Consider the following 14,796-nt stretch of genomic DNA (forward strand, 5'->3'; position numbering starts at 1 on the left):
GGGGGGAATACCTTATTTTTAATAGGGCTTATTAAAATGTTGTTCACAGTTTTCATTATTTCCAATTAGAAAGAGCTTGCTTTTCCAATATCTGAGTTGAAGAGTAATTAGTATGTAATCAAAAAAAAGTTTCAAAGAAGAAACTAACACAAAATATGATGTAATAGGTGTCCCTATCACAAAGATATGAAGTGTTGATTGTATACTGTCATCAAGTAATATTATGGGTATTAGTTGGATAGATTCTTTATTCTTATTTTTAGAAGTTGCATTTTGTATTCTTCAATTTATTATTCTATCAAAGAATATTACTTTGAAATGCACCTAGCAAGTTGAGCATGGAGCATTGAGTCAGTAAGTGTAAAAGTAACATTCTTTTTAAGGAAGCAAAAATAAAATTCTCTTAATGCTGCCTTGTCTTTTTTTTTCCCCTCCCTTTGCTGTATAGAAATATTGTACTCTGAAAAACAATATAAGTGGGGAAGATTTGCATTTGGGATTCTGCTTTCAACCCTTTATGACTGAAAAGACGGTTACTCACCTTTGTAACTGTTGTTCTTCGAGATGTGTTGCTCATCCATTCCAGTTAGGTGTGTGCGCCGCGCGTACACATTCGTCGGAAAACTTTTACCCTAGCAACTCAGTGGGCCGGCAGGTAGCCCCCTAGAGTGGCGCCGTCATGGTGCTCGATATATACCCCTGCCGGCCCACCCGCTCCTCAGTTCCTTCTTGCCGGCTACTCTGACAGTGGGGAAGGAGGGCGGGTGTGGAATGGATATGAGCAACACATCTCGAAGAACAACAGTTACAAAGGTGAGTAACCGTCTTTTCTTCTTCGAGTGATTGCTCATATCCATTCCAGTTAGGTGAATCCCAAGCCTTACATAGGCGGTGGGGTTGGAGTGAAATGTGGCAGAATGAAAACTTCTGAGCCAGAGGCTACAGCATCTCTTGACTGTTGAACCAGGGCATACTGCGAAGCAAAGGTATGGACCGAGGACCAATGGAGCTGCGCGACAGATCTTGTGGGTAGGAACACGAGCCAGCAAGGCGGCAGATGAAGCCTGAGCCCTGGTAGAATGCACGGTGATGTGGCTTGGTGAAATATGAGGCAAATCATAACAAGTGCGGATGTACGCCATCATCCAAGATGAGATCCTCTGAGAGGAAAACAAGCAAGCCTTCCCTTTGGTCTGCTACTGTGACAGAGCTGGGGCACCTTTCGAAATGGTTCTGTCAGCGCAATATAAATGCGAGCGCTCTACAGACGTCCAGGGAGTGCAATTGTTGCGCCCATTGCGTTGAGCTGTGGGTAACATAAAAGGCCGAAACCACCTTAGGGAGGAAAGCCGGGTGTGGTCGTAACTGCACCTTGTCTGTGTGAAACCTAGTGCACGGCAGAACCACCATAAGAGCTCTGAGCTTGGAGACTCGTCTGGCCGATGTAACAGCTACGAGGAAAGTTGTCGTCCAAGACAGGTATAGCAGAGGGCCGGTCGCGAACGGCTCGAAGGGGGGAGACATAAGTCTGGTTAAAACTAGGTTGAGGTCCCAGGTTGGAGCTGGGCGGCGCACCCAAGGGTGCAAGCGCTCCAAGCCCTTGAGGGACCTCGAACCAATAGAATGTGAGAACACGGAACGTCCACCTTAGCCTGGCTGGAAGGTAGAGATGGCTGCCAAGTGTACCCTCGGCGATGATACCACCAGGTCCTGCCGCTGAAGGCCAGAGGCAGGCCAAATAGAGGGGATCGAGACCTCAGTAGGAGCAAGATCGAGCATATCACACCTGTAGAAGAAACGCTTCCACTCGGCCAGGTACGATGACCAGGTGGAAGGCTTCCTGCCACCCCGGCTCAGTTACGCAGCAGCCACACTGTGAGGTGAAGAGGCTGCAGGTCCGGGTGACGAACCTGTCGTGGCCCTGAGTGATGAGGTCTGGGTGGGGTGGCAGGGTAATTGGGTTGGTTATTGACAGGCCGAGCAACGTGGTGTATCAGTGCTGCCTGGACCACGCTGGAGTGATCATGATGATGCGCGCTCTGCCCCTGCGGAGTTTGAGCAGGACCTAATGAACCAGTGGGAACAGTGGGAAGGCATAAAGGAGTTGGCCTTTCCACGGCATCAGGAATGCGTCCAAGATCGATCCTGAGGAGAGACCTTGGAAGGAGCAGAACATCTGGCATTTTCTGCTCTCGCGGTGAGCGAACAGGTCTATGTGAGGAAAAATCTCCACTTCTGGAAAACAGAACGCCTCACATGGGGCAGAGTGATCACTCGTAAGACAGGAAAGACCTGCTGAGTCAAAGCACCAAGGCGTTCCGAACGCCTGGGAGAAAGGACGTCACCAGCTCCATCGAGTGGGCCATGCAAAAGTCCCAGAGATGGATGGCCTCCTGACAAAAGGGGGAGGACCATGTCCCTCCCTGGTTATTTATGAAGCACATGGCCATTGTGTTGGCTGTAAACACCGAGATACCACAGCCTCGCAGCTGCCGCTGGAACCCCTGGCATGCCAGACGGACTACTCTCATTTGTGGGGCATTGATGTGGAATGCCAGCTCCCGAGAAGACCAAAGGCCTTAAGCTCGGAGGTGACCACGAGCACTCGAGCAGAGAGATGACACGTCCGTCGTCAGGGGCAGTGAGGGCTGGGGTGGATGGAACCGCATCCCTGCCCACACCAGGGAGGGAGTTAGCTACCACTCTAGGGAGCCTAAGGTGCTCGAGGGAACGGTGACTACCATGACCATTGGCTCCCTGTCCGGGCGGTACGCCGAGGTGAACCGGACTTGGAGAGGACGGAGGCGGAGCTTGGTGTGTTTGGTTACAAACTTGCGGGCAGCCATGGACCCAGGAGACTGAGAAAAGTGCGAGCCGAGGTCGTTGGGAAAGTCTGCAGACCTCGGATGATTGTTGCCATCGCCTAAAACCGTGGCTGTGGTAAGCAGGCTCCAGCTAGGTCGGAGACCAGGATAGCCCCTAGGAAGTCCAACCTCTGCGTGGGAGCCAGAGTGGATTGCTCTATAATAATCATCAGGCCTAGACCTGTGAATAAGACCGTGACGATGCCCACGTGCTGAATGGTTTGTGTCTCGGAGTCTCCTCGGATAAGCGAATCGTCCAGATATGGAAAAAACGCATATCCGACATCAGCGAAGGTAGGCGGTGACTACGGCCATACACTTGGACAATATCTGTGGGGCTGTAGAAAGGCCAAATAGCAGGACCGTAAACCAGAAGTACTGATGGTTGGCTAGAAAGCGGAGGTATCTCCTGTGCGGAGGGAAGATGGCGATGTGAAAGTACGCGTCCATCATATCGAGGGCGGCATAGCAGTCCCCAGGAGGCAAGGATGGGATAATGGTTCCCAGGGATACCATGCGGAACTTCAACCTTATCCTAAACTGGTTGAGTCCGCGCAGGACTAGGAAGGTCTGAGACCTCCGTTCGAGTGGGGGACTAGGGCATAACAGGAGTAAACCACCTTGCCCCTTTCTTCCGTCGGCGTCTGCACCTCTTGTATGAGGAATTGCTCGTGAGAGGGGTCCCTGAAGGGGGAAAGGGTTGGAACAAATTAGAGGTGGTACTCATGCTCCACCGTGCGCAGGACCAGCGATCTGAAATTAACTGGGGCCACGCCAGGAGAAAGCGGGATTGGGATCCTGGCCTGTGACTGGTACACCACCCTCAGGCGCACCTTGAGAGGTTCGTCTTTGGTCCCAGTGGTAATTGCGAGGGACCTTGACCGTGGCTCTTTAGGGGTCCTGACGTTTGTCTGCGACCACCTTGGCCTCGCCGTTTGCCAAAGTCCTGTCTCTGGCTAGGCACAGAGTATGGCGGCTGGGGAGAGAAAGGCCTGCATTTGGTCGCTGGCATATGCATGCTGAGAGAGCATGTTAGGACCCTATTGTCCATCAGGCTTCGCAGCCTGGGGCTGTCTTTGCCGCAAAGAGGCCTTTACCAACAAAGGATAAGTCCTGAATGGCATACTGCAGCTCCGGCCGGAGGTTTGAAACCTGAAGCCATGAGATACACCTCATGGCAACACCAAAGGCCAGAGTCCTGGCTGCTGAGTCTGTTGCGTCCAACGAGGCCTGGAGGGACGCTCTAGGTACCTTTTTTTTTTTTTTTTTTTTTTCCCCTCCCCCTGTCCTCCAAGATGGCAGCGAACTCTTGGCGGGAGTTTTGAGGGAGAAACTCCATAAACTCAACTACCGTCACCCAGGTGCTATAATTATAGCAGCTAAGCAAGGCTGGTTGCTTTGCTGTCCAGAGCTGCAGGGCCTCTGCAGAGTACACCTGGCGGCCAAGTAGGTTCATTCGCCGAGCCTCCTTCGGTTTCGGGGCTGGCGCCCGCTTGCCATGCCAATCCCTCTCCTTAATGGACTGAATGACTAGTGAGCAGAGAGGAGGACAGACAGATGAGTAGTCGTACCCCTTAGAGGGCACCATACCGGGTCCTCTACCTAGGGACCTCCTCCACCTCAGGTTGCCTGAGCATAAGATCTGCGCACGTGAGATGACACGGATGCGTGTCTGGATGGCCATGGAGGTACTAAAAAAAGGCTTGGGCGGAGTCTCTGACTCTATCGGACCTTGCCCAACTCGGCACCGGGGACCGGCACCGGGAGGCGTACCGGTACCTGGAACGAGACCCAGACCTGCAACCAGAACGGTGCCGGGAGGTCGACCGAGATCTTGAGGCTCGGGGAGAGGCTATGGGTGTCACGGTACCTGTTGCGGTGCCGGGAGTCGGAACGGTGCCGATAGTAGCGGGTTGGCGAACTGGATACCGACCAGTGCGGCGAGTGCGACCAGTACCGAGGAGGAAAACAGCACCGGGACTGCAAGTGGTGTCGGGTGTGCCGACGGGACCTGGAGCATCTGCGGGACCGTGATCATGAACGGTGCCGCTCTGCTGTGCCGACAGAGGACGGTCAAATGAAGAGACTGTATTACCCGCACCGGCGGTGCCGGGGTCAGGCAGCATTGACTCTGTCATGGCAATGAGATCCCTCGCCGTTGGTAATGTGTCCAGCGTGGAGGGAACAGCAGGCTCAACCACAGTGCATACTGGGGAGCTGTCAGGCACCGGATTCGACGGCCCTCGTGGGACCGGGATTGACGGTACCGAGGTCGTCAGAGCCTCGGTAGGTGTCGGTGCCGGGCGATCTGACTTAGACGAGCTCTCTGGCTGCGGTGCAGTTGGCACGGAAGCAGCAGGAGCAGTAAGCTCAACCACGGCGCGTGCCGGGGAGCCGTCAGGCACCGGATTCGACGGCCCTTGTGGGACCGGGATCGACGGTGCCGACGTCGTCGGTGCCTCCGCAGGTGTCGGTGCCGGGCAATCCGACTTAGACGAGCTCTCTGGCTGCGATGCAGGTGGCACGGAAGCAGCAGGAGCAGGGGGCTCAACCACGGCACGTGCCGGGGAGCCATCAGGCACCAGCAGGAATTGTAGGCTTTCTCGACCTTGGAGGGAGGGAGCGGTGCTGAGTTGATGCCGGCGATGGCCAGTGCCGAAAGGCCTTGGCAGTACCGGCGGGGTCCGGTGCCGAGGAGGCGCTTCTGCTAGCCGCTTGATCATCGCTCGGTGCCAAAGGTGGAGGGATAAGTGAAAGTCCCGCTCCTTTTTGTTCTTGGCTTAAAAGCCTTGCAAATGGGGCACTTAGCTGTCAAGTGTGATTCCCCGAGGCACTTCAAACAGGAGTCGTGTGGATCTCCCGTCGGCATCGGCTTCTGGCAGGCTGAGCCCATTTTAAAACCCGGTGAGCCGTGCATGGGCTCCGGCACCGGGTGCGGGGAAGGGGCTACTTCCTGAACCCCGCTAACTATTACTAAACTAACTATATTAGCAAAGAAAAAAACGTATAACTATACAAATATATATATATAAAAGGATTATAACCACATAATTATATACACGAGAACTACGAGTAGCTAGGGAAGTGGAGGTCAGCTAAGCCGCGCTCCACTGTTCCAACAACCGACACGGGCGGTAAGAAGGAACTGAGGAGCGGGTGGGCCAGCAGGGGTATATATCGAGCACCATGACGGCGCCACTCTAGGGGGCGACCTGCCGGCCCACTGAGTTGCTAGGGTAAAAATTTTCCGACGAATGTGCACACGCGGCGCACACACCTAACTGGAATGGATATGAGCAATCACTCGAAGAATTTTTTTTCACTTGATTTAATAAACTAAGTTATTTATAAACCAGAACTCTTGTATGATGATCCCTGAGGCTTTTATTGTGGATGTGATATCTGCAGTGTAGTCTGTCTTAGTTTTAGAGAAAGCAGATCAATATTAGTGGAAAGAGCATATAATGAGCAACATGCCTCTGTTGCTTTCAGGTATGGCTTCAGGAGTATAGAGGATTTGTAATATATACTAATATATCAAGGCTGATATATGCCTGGATGTTTGACAGAAAGATGAACGATAAGCCACCTCATAATATATCTTACAAACTGAACTAGGCAGAACTTACTGGTTTGGGAAAGATGGGGTAAAATAGGGTGACTAGATGTCCTGATTTTATAGGGACAGTCCTGGTTTTGAGGGCTTTTTCTTACCCTCCACCCCGTCCTGATTTTTTTCATACTTGCTATCTGGTCGCCCTAGGGTAAAAGTACATGCAATTCTTACTTGTATATCATTTAATACTGCGATACACTAGTATTAATGATTTTCATTTAGCTGCTAATCAGCTGGACCAATAGTCAAATACATATCCTTTCTAAAAGCCATTTTATATGAATCGATGTTACAGGGTAGCCTGCCGCTGACAGCCCTTTATTAGGTTTTGGTGAAGATAATGGAATTGAGCTGCATGAAGATGATGAAAGTTTCAATAAGTTACAAAATAATGATGACTCACTGGTTAAGATATTTAAAAATCTGGCCCTCTGAGTCCTGTCTCCAATTGGTGCACTAGAAACAGCAAAGTGTTCTAAAACAAAATTAGCCTTTTGCTGTGTCTCTCCAAAAGCTTATATGACTTTATTTGCGACTTCCAAATTAGATTGGTGAAATCTGAGCTTTAGGTCTCCAGACACAGTTCTCATTTTGTAAACACTTGCATTGTTGGAAATTTTTAGATCAGTTGGTTGCTTAAGAACTGCTCTCCTCCCCACCCTCCAACAAATAACTTAAGCCTGTTTATCATGGTGGGATACATTCTTTAGGAGACAGGGAAACATCTGTTCCCTGACCCGTACTTATTTGATCTATCTCCTGACACTGGTAGCCTGAGCCCCCTGAGCTTGTAGAATTCAGGGAGAGACTCAGAAGGGTAGGTGGTCAGTGTCAGCTGCTCTGTACAAATAGAGTTTCTTTAGTTCTCTGGTAGAGCAGCTGTGAATTGAGATCTTTGAGGATCTTACAGGGTATCTAGAGGAGACTAAAGAAGTCCTTCTTAGCAGCCAGAGGAAAAGGCCTGGCTGGAGCTACCTGGAGCAGAGACAGGTGAGGGTTGAGATACAGGTACACTGGTGATGAAGTATAGGAATTTTTTCCTTTAACTGACCATACTAAGGTGGCCCTGGAACACTGGGCATGCCAGATGAACCGTCCTTAGCTCCCTTACATTGATATGCAGAGATAGTTCTGCGTGGGACTATAGGCTTTGGGTTCTGATATTGCCCAGGTGCGCTCCCCAACTGAGCACCGAGGTGTCCATGACCAGCAATAGCGTAGGTTGGGGTTTGGCAAAGGGTACTCCCGCACAGACCACCTGTGGCCACAGCCATCAACGGAGAGACTTAAGAATGTGAGGGGGAAAGATAATCTGTCCAGTGGGTCCCTGCTGTGCATGTGCACCTGTGCCAACCATGCCTGGAGAGGCCAACTGCACAGTCTGGAGTACTGGACCATGTATGTGCAAGCTGCTTCATGCAATTTCTCGTCGTCATGGGGAATCGGTATAGGTTCTCGATGTCCCTGAGTGCTTGGAAGTGCTGCTCAGGCAGGAACGGCCTGGTTTGTGTCAGTCGTATGAATTCTATTGTGTCGGGGCTAGTGTGGATTTGGGCAAGTTCAATATGAGGCCAGGCCTGAGGAAGGTGGCCTGAGCCAGAGACACATGCTATGCAGCCTGTGCTTGCAACTTGGCCTTGATGAGTCAGTTGCCCAGGTATGGGAAAACTTGCACCTGATGTTTGCGGAGGAAGGCTGCCACGACCGCCATATACTTCATGAATAACTTGGGGGCTGCTGAGAGCCCAAACATGAGCACCCTGGACTGGTAGTGCTGACCACCAAGTGAAGAAATTGTCTGTGGACCGGGAAAATGGAGATATGAAAGTACAAGGGTGGCGTGACAGTCCCCCGGATCCAGGAAAGGAATGATGGAGGCCAGGGAGAGCATGCAAAACTTCATTTTCTTCATGAATGTGTTGAGCCCACCCTTGGCCTTGGGGATGAGGAGGAGTAGAACCTCTTATCCCTGAACTCCTGAGGAACCTCCTCTATTGCCCCTAGAGCAAGGACTGATTGTACCTCCTGCAGAAGTTGTTTGTGAGACTGGTCCCTGAAGAGGGATGGGGAAAGAGGGTGGGAGGGAACAGAATTGAATAGAATATCCCATATCCACAGTGCTCAGATCCCAGTGATCTGATGTAATCTGGGACCAAGCACTGTAGAAGTGGGACAGTCGATTCACGAAGAGGGGATAAAGATCCGAGCTCGGTACTGGTGCTCTATCCTCGGGTACATCTTCAAAAGTTTGGCTTCAGGCCAGGGGGCTGTTTCGAAGAACCCTGGCCTTGGCCTGAAGAGGATTGGCGGGCGCCTCCTATTATTCCTGCCCCTCTCCTGGACGAGTCATGCCTTGGAGGCCCGGAACAGAAGTGGGAAGGGGCCTGAGGCTTAAATGGCTTTCTTTGAGGTTCAGGGGTGTGGATCCCTTAAGACTGTGCAAGTGAGAGTCCATATTTTGGGCAAACAAGCCCGCACAGTCAAAGGGCAGGTCCTGGATAGCATTCTGGACCTCCAGTGGTATACCCAACACCTGCAGCCACGCACTGCGTCTCACTGTAAGGGCAGTGGCTATGGTCTGAGCCACCCAGTCTGCCGCATTTAATGCAGCCTGGAGGGAGGTTCTTGAGGCCACTCTGCCCTCCTCTAGAAGTGCATTAACCTCCTTGCACAAGTAAACTGGGAGAAACTCCTGAAACTTTGCTAATACACTCCAGGAAATGAAAGCATAGCAGCTGAGTACCGCTTGCTGGTTGAGCACTCAAAACTGGAGTCCACCAGTCAAGCTGACCCGAAGAGGTCCAGCTTCTTAGTGTCCTGTGACTTTGGAGCAGGACCTGGCTGGCCCTGCCATTCCTTGTGATTCGCCGCATTGACCACTAGAGTCCCCAGTGGGGGGTGGGTGAAAGGGGGTTCATACCCTTTCTGCGGCACAAAATAACATCTCTTCACCCCTTTAGCAGTGGGTGGTATCGAGGCCAGGGTCTGCCAGAGCACCGTAGTAGTGTTCTGGATCATTCTTATTGGCCCAGAATCCTTGTCCCATGCAGGTGGGAGCACATGGTGTGGATGCCACTGATACACCCTGGAGTCCTGACCCTGAGTCTGATGCTAGGCCAAAGGAGTCCAAAAGGGCCATTGTACTGGCCCTGTGACTGACGTGGCTAGGAAACCACTTGTGCTGATGAGTCCATGACTGCAGGGCCAGGACTGCAAGCGGTACTGGCTGTGTCGAAGACAGAAGACAGCCTCCAACTCAGAGTACTCTGAGACCAACCATGGGTGGGTGGAGCCCGATGGTGCTGGGGAGCAGTACTGTGGTGATGGGGAGTGGTGCTATAACATCATGGGCTTGCCCTGATGATAAACAGGCAGTGGTGCCATGAAGGGTGCCAGAGATGTTGCCACATGTGGCACCATTATAGATGCTGCTGATGATGCCTGAACTTGGGCCAACATCTGGAGTGGTGCCGGAGCTTGCATCTGCGGGGCTGGGGACTGCACTGTCATGGCAATAAGGTCCCATGCTGCCTTGTAGGTATCCAGCATGGAGGGGAGGTTGAGCTCTACCTCCAAATCCTCCCGAGTCAGGGAGTCCACTGACACCGGACTCGACAGACCTCCGGTCGGGGCCTAAGTCAGTGGTGCCAGGTCTTGAGGGCCAAGCCGTGTGTGTCCTGGCACGGGACACACCCCACTGGAATCCCCTTGCAGCTTCTTAACAGGGGAATGATCCATGTATGCTTTGTTCTTCCTATGCAGCACTGGGGACTGTGAGCACTGCCACCTGCTAGAGCTGGCCTTACGAGCCAGGGAGTGATGCTGATGCTCTTTGGAGGAGTCCATCCTCAGTGCCATTTTCAGTGGCGGCTAAGGGCCGACTCCATCAGGAGGACCTTTAAATGATAGTCCTGATCTCTTTTAGTCCTGGGTTTAAAGCTCCTGCAAATTGGGCACTTGTCTGATGACCTCCTTTTGGGCACTTAAGACAAGCAGTGTGCGGATCGCCTCTGGGTATAGGTTTCACATACCTCTCACATGCCTTAAACGCCTGCGACCAAGGCATGCCCCGGTACCTGGAGAAAACTATGGGAGGAGCCCCCTAAAGTAAGCGTAACTAACTATAAACTACTATACAACTACTGTGACAACAACTCAAACTATTTATACATAAGAAAAGGGAACAACTAGGTAGCCACTTGTGAATGCAAGAGACCGAGCTGCTCCAATGACCATTACTGGCAGTAAGGAGGAACTGAGTAGGTGGTGGGTTGGTAGGGACCTATATACACTGCTATGAAGGCGCCACTTCAGGGGTCTCCACAGCCAACCCGACGGGTACCGCTAGGGGAAAAACCTTTTGATGATTGTGTACGTGGTGTGCACACACTCCAGTTGGAATGGACATGAGCAACACATCTTGAAGATCAAGTTACGAGAAGTAGGTAACTGTTTTTTACCAGGGTCTGTCTGTCTTTCTCCTCTAACCTTGATCCATTCTGTACCTCCAACCTGTTTATCCTAACCCCATTCTCCATTCCTCAAGCTTTTAATCTCAGTCTGTCTCCTTGCCCAGATGTTCTTAGTCTTACACTCTGGCCCCTCTCTCCTGCTTGCTCCCAGTCCTGGGTCCCCACTCTCCCAAATGGCTGCTCAGCTAATCTAGCTCTCCCTTCTTCAGCTGGAACTGAAAACAGGGTCTCATAATGGAAAGTGTCTGACTACCTTAACTGTAGGCTACTAGTTTTGCCTCTAGCACATTCATTCACCTTATTGAAAAGACTATATATTCTATTATACCAATTTCTACAGCTATTTCCATTCAGGTTCCTTTCCCAGCCACCTTTAAATGAAAGCTTAGATTCTGTAAAATAATTGTATATCCCCAGAAAAAAGTTTCACAACCCCTTTGGAGGACAGTGGCCCAAAAGCTGAGAACCACTGCCTAGAGCAGAGGTGGGCAAACTACAGCCCGCGGGCCACATCTGACTAGTGGGACTGTCCTGCCTGGCCCTTGAGCTCCCAGCTGGGGAGGCTAGCCCATGGTCCCTCCCCCGCAGTCTCAGTTCACTGCACTGCCAGCGCTCTGAGCAACAGGCCTGCGAGCTCCTGCCAGGCAGCATGGTGGTGTGTCTGGCTCTGGCTGGGCTCGGAGCGGCACGGTAAAAGGGTGGGGAGTGGGGGGGTTGGATAAAGAGCAGAGGGTCCTGGGGGACAGGGCGGTTGAATAGGTGTGGAGTCCTGGGGGGCCTGTCAGGGGCAGGGATGTGGATAGGGGTTGGGGCAGTTGGGACAGGGAGCAGGGGGGGTTGAAAAGGGGGTGGGGTCCTGGGGAACAGTTAGGGATAGGGGTCTGAGCAGGGAGGGGTTGGATGGGTACAGGGTTCTGAGGGGGGGCAGTCAGGAGGCACAAAGTGGGAGGGGGCAGATCGGGGGCAAAGGCCAGGCTCTTTGGGGAGGCACAGCCTTCCATACCCAGCCCTCCATATAGTTTAGGAACCTGATGTGGCCCTCAGGCCAAAAAGTTTACCCACCCCTGGCCTAAAGAATCTGATGACAGTAGATTAACTTCCCCACTCCTCCCAAAAGTCCTTTCTCTTTCTGTACTTATGGGTGTTAGGTAGATAAATATCAGTAGTTTCTTCTTTTTCATGTTATATTTATTTTTGTCCTAAAGACCAAGTGTCTGTCTGGTTTTAGTTAATAAGAGATTAAGATTCCACTTTTATTCTAATGTATTCCTGACTGAACAGCTGACAAAAAAAACATTGTATTTCAAACATTTGTTGATGAGTTTGATGTGAACATCCTGAGTAGCTAGCAAAATCAGGCTATTCAGTAAATGAAGCTTTGTGGCTGACACAGTGAGCTTTATTGACACACTAATTTAATTTTGTTTTGATTTCCCTCCAACTTTGCAATGCTCCATCTTGGCTCTTTTTATTTTTCTACTAAGAGCTGCTACAGCAGAACTTCCCCAAACTATCTACCTCCCCACAGCACATGTTGCCTATGTACAGAGAGTAGTAGGGGTTGAAATCAACTGTGTGCCTTCAAATCGGAGATAAGTATATCTCATAGAACTGGAAGGGACCCCAAAGGGTCATTGAGTCCAGCCCCCTGCCTTCACTAGCAGGACCAAGTACTGATTTTGCCCCAGATCCTTAAGTGGCCCCCTCAAGGACTGAACTCACAACCCTGGGTTTAGCAGGCCAATGCTCAAACCACTGAGCTATCCTTCCCTCCTTGAGCTGTGTCATCAGTCAGCTAGGAATGGAAGGAACATAGAATGTACTTGAGGGCTAAAGTTATTGGGCTCTTCCTGTCTGACACCTCTTTTTAAGAGGTCACATATAGAGAAGAAAAAAGACTGTGCCCTGAAAGTTGCATTACTTCCCCCCTCAAATGGCCAATGAGATCTGAGCCCTCCCCACCATACAATTGAGGAAGGTGCTCCTTTTCCCCAACACACAGTGGGTTGTGGCAGAAAAGGAGTGTTTGTATACTGCATTCTAGTGACTGTAGGGGTCCAAAAGTCATTCTCCCTCCAACTTAATTATTTTGTTTTTAAACCGCAGCCCCTCAGTTGAATATCTTGCTGGGTGTCACAAAGGCTGTGTGATTTTAAATAACTTGAGGCTGGTGAGATGAATAGTTGCAACAGTCACATGTTGTAAGCAGCACGAGAGACTGCACATCTCTGCTAGAGCAGGTTGATTTTTCCCTGGCAGGGGACTGTGTTTGTCCGCTAGTAGCTCTCTAGCGCAGGGGTCGGCAACCTTTTGGAAGTGGTGTGCCAAGTCTTCGTTTATTTACTCTAATTTAAAGTTCTGTGTGCCACTAATACATTTTAATGTTTTTAGAAGGTCTCTTTCTATAAGTCTATATTATATACTAAACCAGGGGTAGGCAACCTGTGACACTCATGATGCAGCATGCGAGGACATTTTCAGTGTCACTCACGCTGGCTGGGTCCTGGCCACCAGTCCGGGGGGGGGTGGGGGGGGCTGGGCTCTGCATTTTAATTTAATTTTAAATGAAGCTTCTTAAAACATTTTTAAAACCTTATTTACTTTACATACAACACTAGTTCAGTTATATATTATAGACTTATAGAAAGAGACCTTCTAAAAATGTTAAAATGTATTACTGGCATGCAAAACCTTAAATTAGAGTGAATAAATGAAGACTTGGCACACCACATCTGAAAGGCTGCCAACCCCTGATCTAAACTAGTGTTGTATGTAAAGTAAATAAGGTTTTTAAAATGTTTAAGAAGCTTCATTTAAAATTAAAATGCAGAACCCCCCTGGAGCAGTGGCTAGGACCCAGCGGCCAGGACCCGGCTAGTGTGAGTGCCACTGAAAATGAGCTCGTGTGCCACCTTCGGCATGTGTGCCATAGGTTGCCTACTCATGCTCTAGTGTTTCTAGAACCCCCATGATCTATTAATACACTTTCTTCTGACTGACTGGTACCTTACTATTCTAATCTTGGGCCCAAGTATGATGCTAAATTTCACAATGGACCTATGGACAAAAAGACAAGGAGGCCAGCCAACTATTGTTTAGGTGTGATGTAAACAGACTCCTTTGCTGCTAGAAGAAGCTAGCTCATTATCCCAGTGGGCCACTCAGGCCTCAATAATCTACTTCCTACTATAACCTATTTGAGCTCCATAAAACATTTTGTTGCCTTAAATATTCCCTGCCAGCTTGTAAAGTAGAAAGAAAATATACGTAGCTGGTTTTGAACTGATGATAAGAGCAGGCTCATGCTGGACACAACTAACCAGTATCAAAAGCTTGCCAATCTCTCTCCTTACAGCCTTCTTTCAATTCATTGCAGCCCCCACCCTTCCATCTCCTCCAAACTATTCTAAAGGACCATTGTTACGGCTAGAACTGCTAGGCAATAGCACATTCACTCAGCAGCTCTTGATCCCACAGAGCAAATTATTTAAAAAAACACTTATGGGGTATTTGTGGTTTCTCAAGGAATTTCAGCACTGGGTTTCATTCTAAATTAGAACAAGAGGATGCTGTTAAAGATAATTTTACAAGTGCTTTTTCTTAGGCTTGGTCTACACTACAGACTTGTGGTGCTCTGCATGATGCAGTTTACTAACTGAACTCCTGCTGTAGACAGCACTATGTTGCTGGGAGAGATTCTCCCATCAACACAGCTGCCGCCTCAGACATGGAGTACATACACAGCCTGGAGAAGCTCATCAGCAGGGGCAATGTCTTCCCTAAGCACTGCTGCATGTGTAGACAAGCCCTTACTATACAAACAGCATAGTCTTGAGAGAAATGC

Source organism: Gopherus evgoodei, chromosome 3, assembly GCF_007399415.2.
Source record: "Gopherus evgoodei ecotype Sinaloan lineage chromosome 3, rGopEvg1_v1.p, whole genome shotgun sequence".
Lineage (NCBI taxonomy): Eukaryota > Metazoa > Chordata > Testudines > Testudinidae > Gopherus > Gopherus evgoodei.